Source organism: Eurosta solidaginis, chromosome 1 (assembly GCF_040869045.1).
Source record: "Eurosta solidaginis isolate ZX-2024a chromosome 1, ASM4086904v1, whole genome shotgun sequence".
Lineage (NCBI taxonomy): Eukaryota > Metazoa > Arthropoda > Insecta > Diptera > Tephritidae > Eurosta > Eurosta solidaginis.
The window spans coordinates 110,064,298-110,074,906 of NC_090319.1; the positions used below are offsets into that span (position 1 = coordinate 110,064,298).

General features: G+C 35.9%; 1 protein-coding gene across 6 annotated transcripts in view; it reads left to right on the forward strand.

Annotated features, from left to right (window-relative positions):
• LOC137236719 (uncharacterized) overlaps nucleotides 1-7,156 on the forward strand; it is a 296,244-nt gene extending 289,088 nt beyond the window's left edge. For all 6 annotated transcript variants that reach the window (XM_067759684.1, XM_067759685.1, XM_067759686.1 and 3 more), the window contains exon 5: nucleotides 6,533-7,156. The gene's annotated coding sequence lies outside the window, so the exon portion shown is untranslated. The remainder of the gene's footprint in view (nucleotides 1-6,532) is intronic.
• The last annotated feature ends 3,453 nt before the right edge of the window (nucleotides 7,157-10,609 follow it).

A 10,609-nucleotide genomic window follows, 5' to 3' on the forward strand; every position in this document is an offset into this window, starting at 1 on the left:
TAATAATTTGGGAAAAATTTAAAGAACGTGACATCAGGACGGACAAGGCGACAGCTGTTTCGATTATACCTTGTAAATCTCTTCAAAGCCTTTTCTCCCGGGAGTGGGAGTCGAACTCGCACCCCTACGATAGTTGAAATGGTTGTAAACGCATTCAGCTACGTCATGCCTGTTGTGAAGTCTGGGCAATCCCCGATTATTAAAAATCATACAAACAGACAAAATTGGTTAATTCGTTGTAGTTCTATAAATAGAACGAAAAACAGCAACAAAACCAAAGTTTCTTTGAAAACCGCCGTACCAAGCATAGCTTTAACACATAATTGCATACGAAGTATGCAATGTGTAAAAGATTAAAATATGCAAAAAGAAGGCAATTGGGAAAGACTTCACAACAGGCATGACGTAGCTGAATGCGTTTACAACCATTTCAACTATCGTAGGGGTGCGAGTTCGACTCCCACTCCCGGGAGAAAAGGCTTTGAAGAGATTTACAAGGTATAATCGAAACAGCTGTCGCCTTGTCCGTCCTGATGTCACGTTGTTTAAATTTTTCCCAAATTATTAAACAATTTTTTTTTGCTTCAATCCTAAATTAAATTATTTTTAATAGCTATACAAGAAAACGACAACCGGCCGCCCTCTTTACTCACAAAACCATTTTAAATACAACGAAAAAGAAGAAAAATTTCAAATTTTTCCCAATGTTGAAAATTGGTCAAATTTTATCGGCTCTACCTGGTAAACTATAATTTTCTGTGAAAAAAAGTTGTATATTCATGATCCCAGGAAAATTTTCTATTAGAAACATGTATTAGATTTAGCGAACGCTTTCATGATTTTTTTGATTTTTGCCATGCTTTAACGGCGGAGGCGCACTGTGCGTCGTTTCTGCTGGTACATATATGTACCAACAGGTATGTTGACAAAGTCTCTTTCAATCCAGAACGAATATGAATAAGAGTTCGTTGAGCTAAAAGGATCTAGAAAGCATAATTGAAAGTATGTCAGATTTTTCTGCAGATTCATCAGACGACTACTAACCAAATGAAGATGAAACAGATTCTTCATTTAATCAAAGTGACTACGAAATTGATCTTGAAATTAAAAATGAGAGTGACCACAGCGAACATTATTTTGAGCAACTTTCCACATCTGAGTCAGCACAGCGGGTTCTGCAGCAGTCTAGAAAATTTGTCACTCAATCTGAGACTGATAGTAGTCGCATTCTTGATTGGATAATGCCAAACGACTCGTTCTGTACTGCCAAAACTATTCCACCAGAAATTGTATTTGTAACAGATATATGGTCCTTACGTCCAAATTATACTTTTGAGCACCTAGTAAGCCGAAAAATACATCAGAGTCTTATTATGTCGATGACAAAGTGGCAAGATACAAAAGAAGTGTTGATAAGGTTTATGACCATTCCTTATATGACTAAAATTACAAAAAAAGATAAGTCCGGTCATCAAGAGGAAATAGACTGCCCGAAGCAATTGCATTCTATCGACAGAAAATGGGCGGAGTTGATCGGGCTGATCAATTCATCTCTACAAGTCTCTACAATCATGATAAAAAGTCTTCCAAATGGTGCAAGAAAGTCTTTTCTACTTGGTATGTATATAGCAACGCATGGATACCTTACAACGATCTGAGGCGTAAAATTGAGAAAGTTATCTTACATATGTTGTGAATCTTGCTGAAGAATTGATTGTAGAAGGGAAGAAGACTACATGATAGCCATTATCAAGAAGAGGTACTCTTTCCAAGAACAGAAAACATTTTGGCTCTGGCTGTCGAAGGTGTTACAGGAAGACGTTGTAGTCGTTGCGCGTTAGTAAAAATTCAAACGAGACCAAAAACTATTTGCGAAGAATGAAATGTTCCATTCTGTAAAGACCGTTTCAAGCTATAACGCACAAAATAAAAAATATTTCTTTATATTATAACGATAACACTAAGAAAACAATGTAACTTGTTGTACCTGTTGGTACATATGTGTACCGGTTAAAAATGCTATTGGTACATATAAGTACCACACTTCCCCCTCCCACCACGGCCTCCCACAAACATATGATCTTGATTTTTCATCTGAAATAGTGTATATTAATCGAACACAAGCTTTCAAGTTCATTATTTTTGTTGGAGACGAAAGGGTTAACTGAATTGATATACACATTTCAAAACACAAATCTTTCTTTATGCGCGTTCAGGTTCAGCCCGGAAACGGCAAAACCTCAAAACAAAAAAGGTGTCATATTGTATCCTACCAAAATAATTTCTCTTTGGAAATCTCAAATTGAGCACTCCTCTTTTGAAGATCATTGGTCTTTAGTAACTTTTATTGCTTCCTTTTGGCTTATTTTTAATGGCTACTTTGTGCAGGTTCTCTCTCGGCTGTTGCTTTGTGTTTTTTTCCAGTTTTTCGTAATATAATAATCTTGTTTGGTTAGAAATACCCAAGTTTTTTTTCATGTCCGCTATATAGAGCATTCAATGCAATCGACTGTGAAGTTGAGGACCTCGACTCAAAATCCACTGACATACAAATTTATCTACTCTTACGAAAATGTTTCCTATATCCAAAAAAATAAAAGAAGAAATTTCAATTTCTAAGAAAATTACTTGTTTAGATTGAGGAGATTCTATAGAGTAAAATCGATCCCATTTTTTTAATCTTTAGCTCTTTTCCTTATTTTTGGGATTTTTTTTAGTGTACCTTTAATCTATTTGCTTATGTATAATTTTTATGTATTTGGGCAGGTGGTATTTATTTAACTTTAATTGTAGTCAACATCCATGCTTACATACATGCTTTTCTATATGTAGATATTTATGTTTTTGCAACTGTTGTGCCGAGGGTTGAAAACTGTTTCTTTAAATTAAATGAAGACGAATCGGTAAATAAATAAAGGTGGTAGGTATTTGAAGACTTGCTGATAAGAAACATTTTCATACCTCCATACATATATATATATATATATATAAGGCATGAAACTTTATTTCTATGAATTTTGTTGCTACGCATTTGAAATTTAAAAACTAAACTAGTTCTATAATTCTCTACAACACTCAGCTGGCTATTGGACCAAACTAAGGTTTTAGTATTTTCCATATGAAATACAAAATTTCGTGTTTCTCGAATTAGCCTCTAAACCATAGATATTGCCTCTCAAATTTCGAAGTTAGACCTGTCCAAATATATATGTATTTTTTTCTTTATTGTGTTTGATATATTAAAATAGACATGTAGGAATGGTCTTCGAGCTAAAATAGGGTCCGAAATGAGCAGATCTATAACCATCGTAGTTATCTTGAGGCAATTTCCTGGGTATGTGTTTTTAAACAAAGGCGTTTTGGCCGCGCTTACAGTTATAGGTATAACTCTGAGTACTGCCTCAGTTGCTCAAGGGCAGAGCGCAAAGGAGAGGAGCAGCTGCAAAGGGTCCTGCCCTGAGATCCGTTCGGTTCAGTTACTTATGGCCACTACGAAAATATTGACCGCAGGGGCGATATTAGCTAAAGATTTCATAGAGTTTTACAACTTTATGTTTAAGGTGGCAGATTTGACATGAAAAAAGTAAAATAACTGAACAACAACAAAAGCGTTTTTTGTTTGTTTTAATTTAATCAAAATATTTTTGTTATTGTACCATTATTGTTACACTTCCTAAAGTCAGTAAGCAATTATCGGCATTACTTTTTTGTTTGTTAGTTTGTATGTGCAATAAAGGCGTGTTGTACATTTACTTAATTGAAAATCTGTGCACGCTGTTCTACAAATCTGTCAAGTTTGTCACTTTTGCTTTCATTCTTACATTTGACGTTCTTTGAAATGTACATATATTTTCGCACTTGTGTATATATGTAAGACATTGTTGGTATTATTGTTCTTGTTTTTTTTTTTAATTACAGAATTGAGACGAATGGCAGAAGCATGCCATAAGTTTGAGGTATCGAGGTGGGACCTTTAAAGCTAAAGGAAATACATATAGCATTCTATTATAGAATATTTTCTGAGTGGCGACGTTCTTCACAAATGGTTTAAAAAGCCCTCCAAGTATGATTCTGCCAGGAAAACCTTTTCTTCAAAATTGTATCTATCTTAAGGCATAGGTCTCCAAAAACTGAAGTCAGTAAAAAACATGAACATCTCGTCAATTATGGGAACGAATATAAATTTGAACGAAGTCCGGCGTTAATCTCCTCGAAGGTAGTGATTTAAGTGTTTCTTCGATATTCGCCATACTTAGATAGAACGTTGGCACCATACCACCTACAGTCTGCAGTATTGACTTATTTAGTGAATTCTTCTAAAATTAGCTAAGTCTTACTTCTTTATGTTTCGTTTGCCTTTGGTATACTGTTTCAGCAGAAATATATTCCGAAGCTCTCTAATGATAAGTCGCTGGAGTTTTTAATCCACATGATGCCCTGCAGCAGTCCGAAGCTTACATTTTAATGTCACCACTGATTACTGCCTATCTCTACTTGTTGCTGTAACCGCAAAAATACTTCCCGATTTTTTAGAAGAGTGTTGTGGAAGTAGCCAGTTATTTTCTGATTTCGAATTCGGAACTCTCCGGTGCAACCGCCTTCTGGTACTAGGCCGTCTGCCCCAGGAACGATTTTTTTAACCCTCCAACCTACAGCGGAAATATTCTTAGTACCTTGACCCGCTACTTTTATTATTTATTGGTTTTAAAATTTTAAGTTATATACAACTGTGTCTCCGCTTATGTAGTTTCTTCATATTTATGCAGGTGCGACTACGCACAAATTGTCATCAATATCCTCTAACGGGAGTAAGTGGCATCTTTCAGATTTAACAGGAGTGGACCTGAGAGAAAGGGGTGTTAGAGGAGTTGGTTTTACGCTCCCATACACGTATTTTTGTTGATACCTCTGAAGACCTCTTTGTGTTTTTTTTACATACGGCTAAGTTCTCAGGTGCCGCATTTTTCATAATGCTTGCGGTGATGACTTATTAAGTCCCTGGGAGGCGGGACGTGATCGAGCGTCAAAAACCGTGTAAGCCAATTTATTTATTGCATCCTTCCCACAAAAAGCTTTCGTTCACCTGATTTTCTAAAGCCGCGTGAGTCGTTAGGTCGTCCCTTTATTTTGCCGCCTTTAGCATGACGGATGGTGTTATTTGTAATACTTTTGTGGCGGCACCCTTTCATTCGTTCGCATAACATCGTTTGGCATACGCAGTAGATAGATGTGTATTCACTAAACTCTTTTGATCTCACACTGCTCAGCATTGAGCTTCAGGACACTCTTGCTATCATGCGAAAGACACATGCTCGGCAAAACATTCAAGAAATACCCTCTAAGAAGTTAGTGGAACATTTTTGCTGTTGAAATAACAACAAGAACAGCTATTTTTGGCAATTTAGTTCTGCGGTTTTACTCTACTTAAACCTCGTTCTGTTCGGAGTGACTCGGAGCGTTTTTTTCTTAGTCCTTATGGCGGTGGGACACTGGGCCACATTTTACGGCAATGTCAGAGTATCCCGATTATTTAGGTATTTCACCATGAAAGTCAGTTCAAAGTTTACCATTATTTTTCGTGTAAAAAATTTGTTCTGCTTTGAGACCGTCGCACTATTTATATCAGCCAACATCTGCATTTATAAAATACTAGACTAAACTCGCGGCTCCGCCCGCGTGGTGAAATATAAGAGCCGTGGCGTGGCGTGGTGTCTGTGCGAACGTAAACAAATTTCGAGATCCATCAGAAAAACAAAATAATTATCACCGTATGTCTAATTTTGCGAGAATTTAATTAAAAAAATCTTCTTTAAGTTCCTTCACACAAAAAATGCATATGTTACTTCCAGGAACGCATAGAATCGCTGTACAAAATTTCATGGCATTCCGTGCTGTGGTTCAAAAATGCCCAAACGAACAGATATTGAATTTTATAGATAAAGAAGATAGATAGATTGACACATCAAGTTCGTACACTTAGGTATAAAATAGTTATGTATGTATGTAGCTTAATCAAAATCATTTATGTGGGACATAACCAGTTTCCGCACACCAGTCAATTGGTAATTAATCACCGGAATTCATGTGAGAACCGGTTCCCGAATTTCTCTACGACTTTTTTGGTTAAATTGTACAAATCAGTAATTGTGTTGATAGTCAAAAAAACCTACAATCGTTTATTTGTATGGATCTTAGATAAAGATAACTCTTAATGATTTGCGCTTTCGTGCTAAAACAGTTTTGTTTAAAACAAGAAGACAAAAACAAAGAAGCAAAAGTTACAGCGGATGTATAGAAAATCTGCTTAAATAACTTGATATAAAATTAAATCACTATTGTATAATAATAAAAAAATAAAAATTTTAATAAAATAGTTAAAAGTGATTCAATCAATGTAAAAAAATCAGCACAACATTATGTTGCTTTTATAAAAATTCAACTACAGAACGCAACTAAGTATATATACATATTTTAAGTATGAATAATAAAAAATAGTTACTGGTATTAATATCTTTTCTTTTTCTATTTTCAGTTTCGTAATTTCAAATTTCAACTCAACAAAAAAAAATTCTATAAAATTATTCATTAAAAAAAAAAACACCAACAAAATAAACTTAAATAAAACATACCAAAAACCAAGCCATGCTTAAAACAAAGTATTTCTTGCAAATTGTGATAGAAAACTAAAAAAAAAGCGGAAACAACATTTATATAAGTAAAAGAGTAAGCAACTTGACAAAAAATTTACAAAAGATTTCTGTTTGTAGAAAACAAAGGCAAAAAGAAAAAAAGCTCAAAACATGTTAAAAGTGCAAAAGTAAAAAGAAACAATAAAGTTCATTTAAAACTAAAAAAAACATTGCAAAATAGTTAGTGGCGTGCCGAGGACTAATGTGCAAAAAAACAAATTCTAAAATATTAATACTCAAACACGAGGAAATTTAAAATTAGAAATTAAAAAACCTGGGTTTGCAATTGGAGATAAGTGTTTGTATATTTTGCTAAAAAATAAAGCAGATTTGTGAAAATCTGTACATATTAGAAGTTAAAAGTTTTGCAAAGTATAAAACCAAAAGAAAACGAAAGAATTCTGTGAAATTCAGTTCCAAAAAAGGATAACAATTTTTAAGATTCAAACTTAAATAAAAAAGAAAAATCATATTACATCCGCGTGCAGGATTGGAAACTAAATGGTAAATACTAATTGAAATCACTTTATATAAAAAAAAATAGGAACTAACAAGTAAGGAAGGCTAAGTTCGGGTGTAACCGAACATTACATACTAAGTTGAGAGCTATGGAGACAAAATAAGGGAAAATAACCATGTAGGAAAATGAACCTCGGGTAACCCTGGAATGTGTTTGTATGACATGCGTATCAAATGGCAGGTATTAAAGAGTATTTTAAGAGGGAGTGCGCCATAGTTCTATAGGTGGACGCCATTTAGGGATATCGCCTTAAAGGTGGACCAGGGCTGACTCTAGAATTTGTTTGTACGATATGGGTATCAAATGAAAGGTATTAATGAGTATTTTAAAAGGGAGTGGGCCTTAGTTCTATAGGTGGACGCCTTTTCGAGATATCGAGAAAAATGTGGACCAGGGTGACCCAGAACACCATCTGTCGGGTACCGCTAATTTATTTATATATGTAATACCATGAACAGTATTCCTGCCAAATTCCAAGGGCTTTTGATTTCGTCCTGCACAACTTTTTCATTTTCTTCTACTTAATATGGTAAGTGTTACACCCATTTTACAATAAACTAATCCAATTACCATGTTTCATCCCTTTTTTCGTATTTGGTATAGAATTATGCATTTCTTTCATTTTTCGTAATTTTCGAAAAAGTGGGCGAGGTCATAGACAGAGTGAGTTCAGATAATTACGTGAACTGAGTTTAGTAAAGATATATCGGTTTTTGCTCAAGTTATCGTGTTAACGGCCGAGCAGAAGGACAGACGCTCGACTGTGTATAAAAACTGGGTGTGGCTTCAACCGTTTTCGCCTTTTTTCACAGAAAACAGTTATCGTCCTAGAATCTAAGCCCTTACCGAATTTCACAAGGATTGGTAAATTTTTGTTCGACTTATGGCATTAAAAGTATCCTGGAAAAATGAAATGGAAAAGGGCGGAGCCACGCCCATTTTGAAATTTTCTTTTATTTTTGTATTTTGTTACACCATATCATTACTGGAGTTGAATGTTCACATAATTTACTTATATACTGTAAAGATATTAACTTTTTTTTAAATTTGACTTTAAAAATTTTTTTTTTTTATAATTGGGCGTGGTCGTTCTACGATTTTGCTAATTTTTATTAAGCATACATATACTAATAGGAGTAACGTTCTTGCCAAATTTCATCATGATATCTTCAACGACTGCCAAATTACAGCTTGCAAAACTTCTAAATTAACTTCTTTTCATTCGTTGTTTAACCTATCTTTGAATTATGGAATTTTCCCGACGGCATGGAAGGAATCCTTTATCATCATTTATCATGTTTTTGTAGATTTGGGAGTTACAATGAAGTGCAATCTTAGCTTCAACACTAATATAAGTGTCACTGTCAATAGAGCTAAAGGTGTCTTAGCATTTGTGAAAAGGTGGTCAAAAGAGTTTAGCGACCTCTACGTTACGAAAACCCTCTTCACAACATTGGTTAGAACGATATTAGAGTATGGGTCAATAGTCTGGAATCCACGTTTTCAAGTCCATACTGACAGGCTCGAATCAATACAGAAACAGTTTTTACTATTTGCCTTAAGGAGTTTTCATTGGGACTCTTCATTTAATCTTCCACCTTATACTAATCGATTAAAACTTATCACTCTTCCAACTCTTGCTAGTCGTAGAGCAATGCTTGGCACAAAACTACTGAATGGATCGATTTCAAGCCCATTTCTTCTCTACGAAGTGAACTTTAGTGTTCCCTGTCGCACTACGAGACACTACAAACCTCTTCTTTTAAAACAATGTACAAGGAATTTCGAATAACAGGATTAGCCTGGTGTCATTGGGCCACCATTAAAAATCTTTGCAACGTATCAACAAAAATTGCGAACGGTGTAGCGTTGTAAACCTAATCAAATAGCGCAACTCACAGCTGACCGCTCAAAATTACCACAAGCACACACACATTACTTAACTCCATGTTACAAAACTCTTTCAAAAATTCATGTTTAATATTTAAAAAAAAAAAAGCTTTGCTAATTTTGGGATAAACAGCATCAATTACACCTTCATTGCAGTAATAACGCGAAAAATTTAGTTTGTATTCAAGTTTTTAGGTTTTTTTTTTGCATTTATCTCTTGATTTGATTCAAATATTGAAGGTATTTTTGGGCAATGCCACTCTGCTTTTTGTCATTATACCTTTCATGAACATGAAATGGTATATTAACTTTGGTCCGATGTTTGTAACGTTCAGAAATATAGAAGATAGACTCACCATTAAGTATACCGAATTGATCAGGGCGACGAACTGAGTTGATATAGCTATGCCCCTCCGTCCGTCTGTCCGTCCGTCTGTCTATTTGAACGCAAACTTACTTACTTATTTAATTGGCGCTTAACCGTCTAAACGGTTATTGCCGTCCAACAAGGCGCGCCAGTCGCTCCTTCGCTCCGCCAACCGGCGCCAATTGGTCACATCAAGGGAGTTTAAATCGTTTTCCACCTGGTCCTTCCAACGGAGTGGGGGCCGCCCTCTACCTCTGCTTCCATAGGCGGGTTCCGATAGAAACACTTTCTTGGCCGGAGCATCATCTTTCATTCGCATAACATTGCTTAGCCAGCGCAACCGCTAAGTTTTAATTCGCTGGACTATGTTGATGTCTGCGTATAGCTCGTACAGCTCATCATTAAATCTTCTTCGGTACTCGCCGTCGCCAACGCGTAGAGGTCGATAAATCTTTCGAAGAACTTTTCTCTCGAACACTCCCAAAGCCACTTCATCTGCTGTTGTCATGGTCCATGCTTCTGCCCCATATAGCAGGACAGGTACGATAAGTGACTTGTAGAGTATGATTTTCGTTCGCCGAGAGAGGACTTTACTTTTCAATTGCCTACCTAGTCCAAAGTAACATTTATTGGCAAGATTGATTCTTCGCTGGATTTCAGTGCTGATGTTGTTGCTAGTGTTGATGCTGGTTCCCAAATAAACGAAGTCTTTTACTATTTCGAAATTATGGCTGCCAACAGTAGGGTGGTTGCCAAGGCGCGTATGCGTTGACTATTTGCTCGATGACAGCAGGTACTTCGTTTTGTCCTCATTCACCATCAAACCCATCTTTACCGCTTCTTTTTCCAGTCTGGAGTAAGCAGAACTAACAGCGCGGGCGTTTAGGCCGATGATATCAATGTCATCAGCATATGCCAGTAATTGCACGCTTTTATAATATATTGTTCCAGTGCGGTTAAGTTCTGCAGCTAGTATAATTTTCTCCAGCATCAAATTATAGAAATCGCACGATAGAGGGTCACCCTGTCTGAAACCTCGTTTAGTTTCGAACGGCTCGGAGAGGTCCTTCCCAATTCTGACTGAGCTGATGGTGTTGCTCAACGTCATTTTGCACAGCCGTATAAGTTTTGCGGGGAAACCAA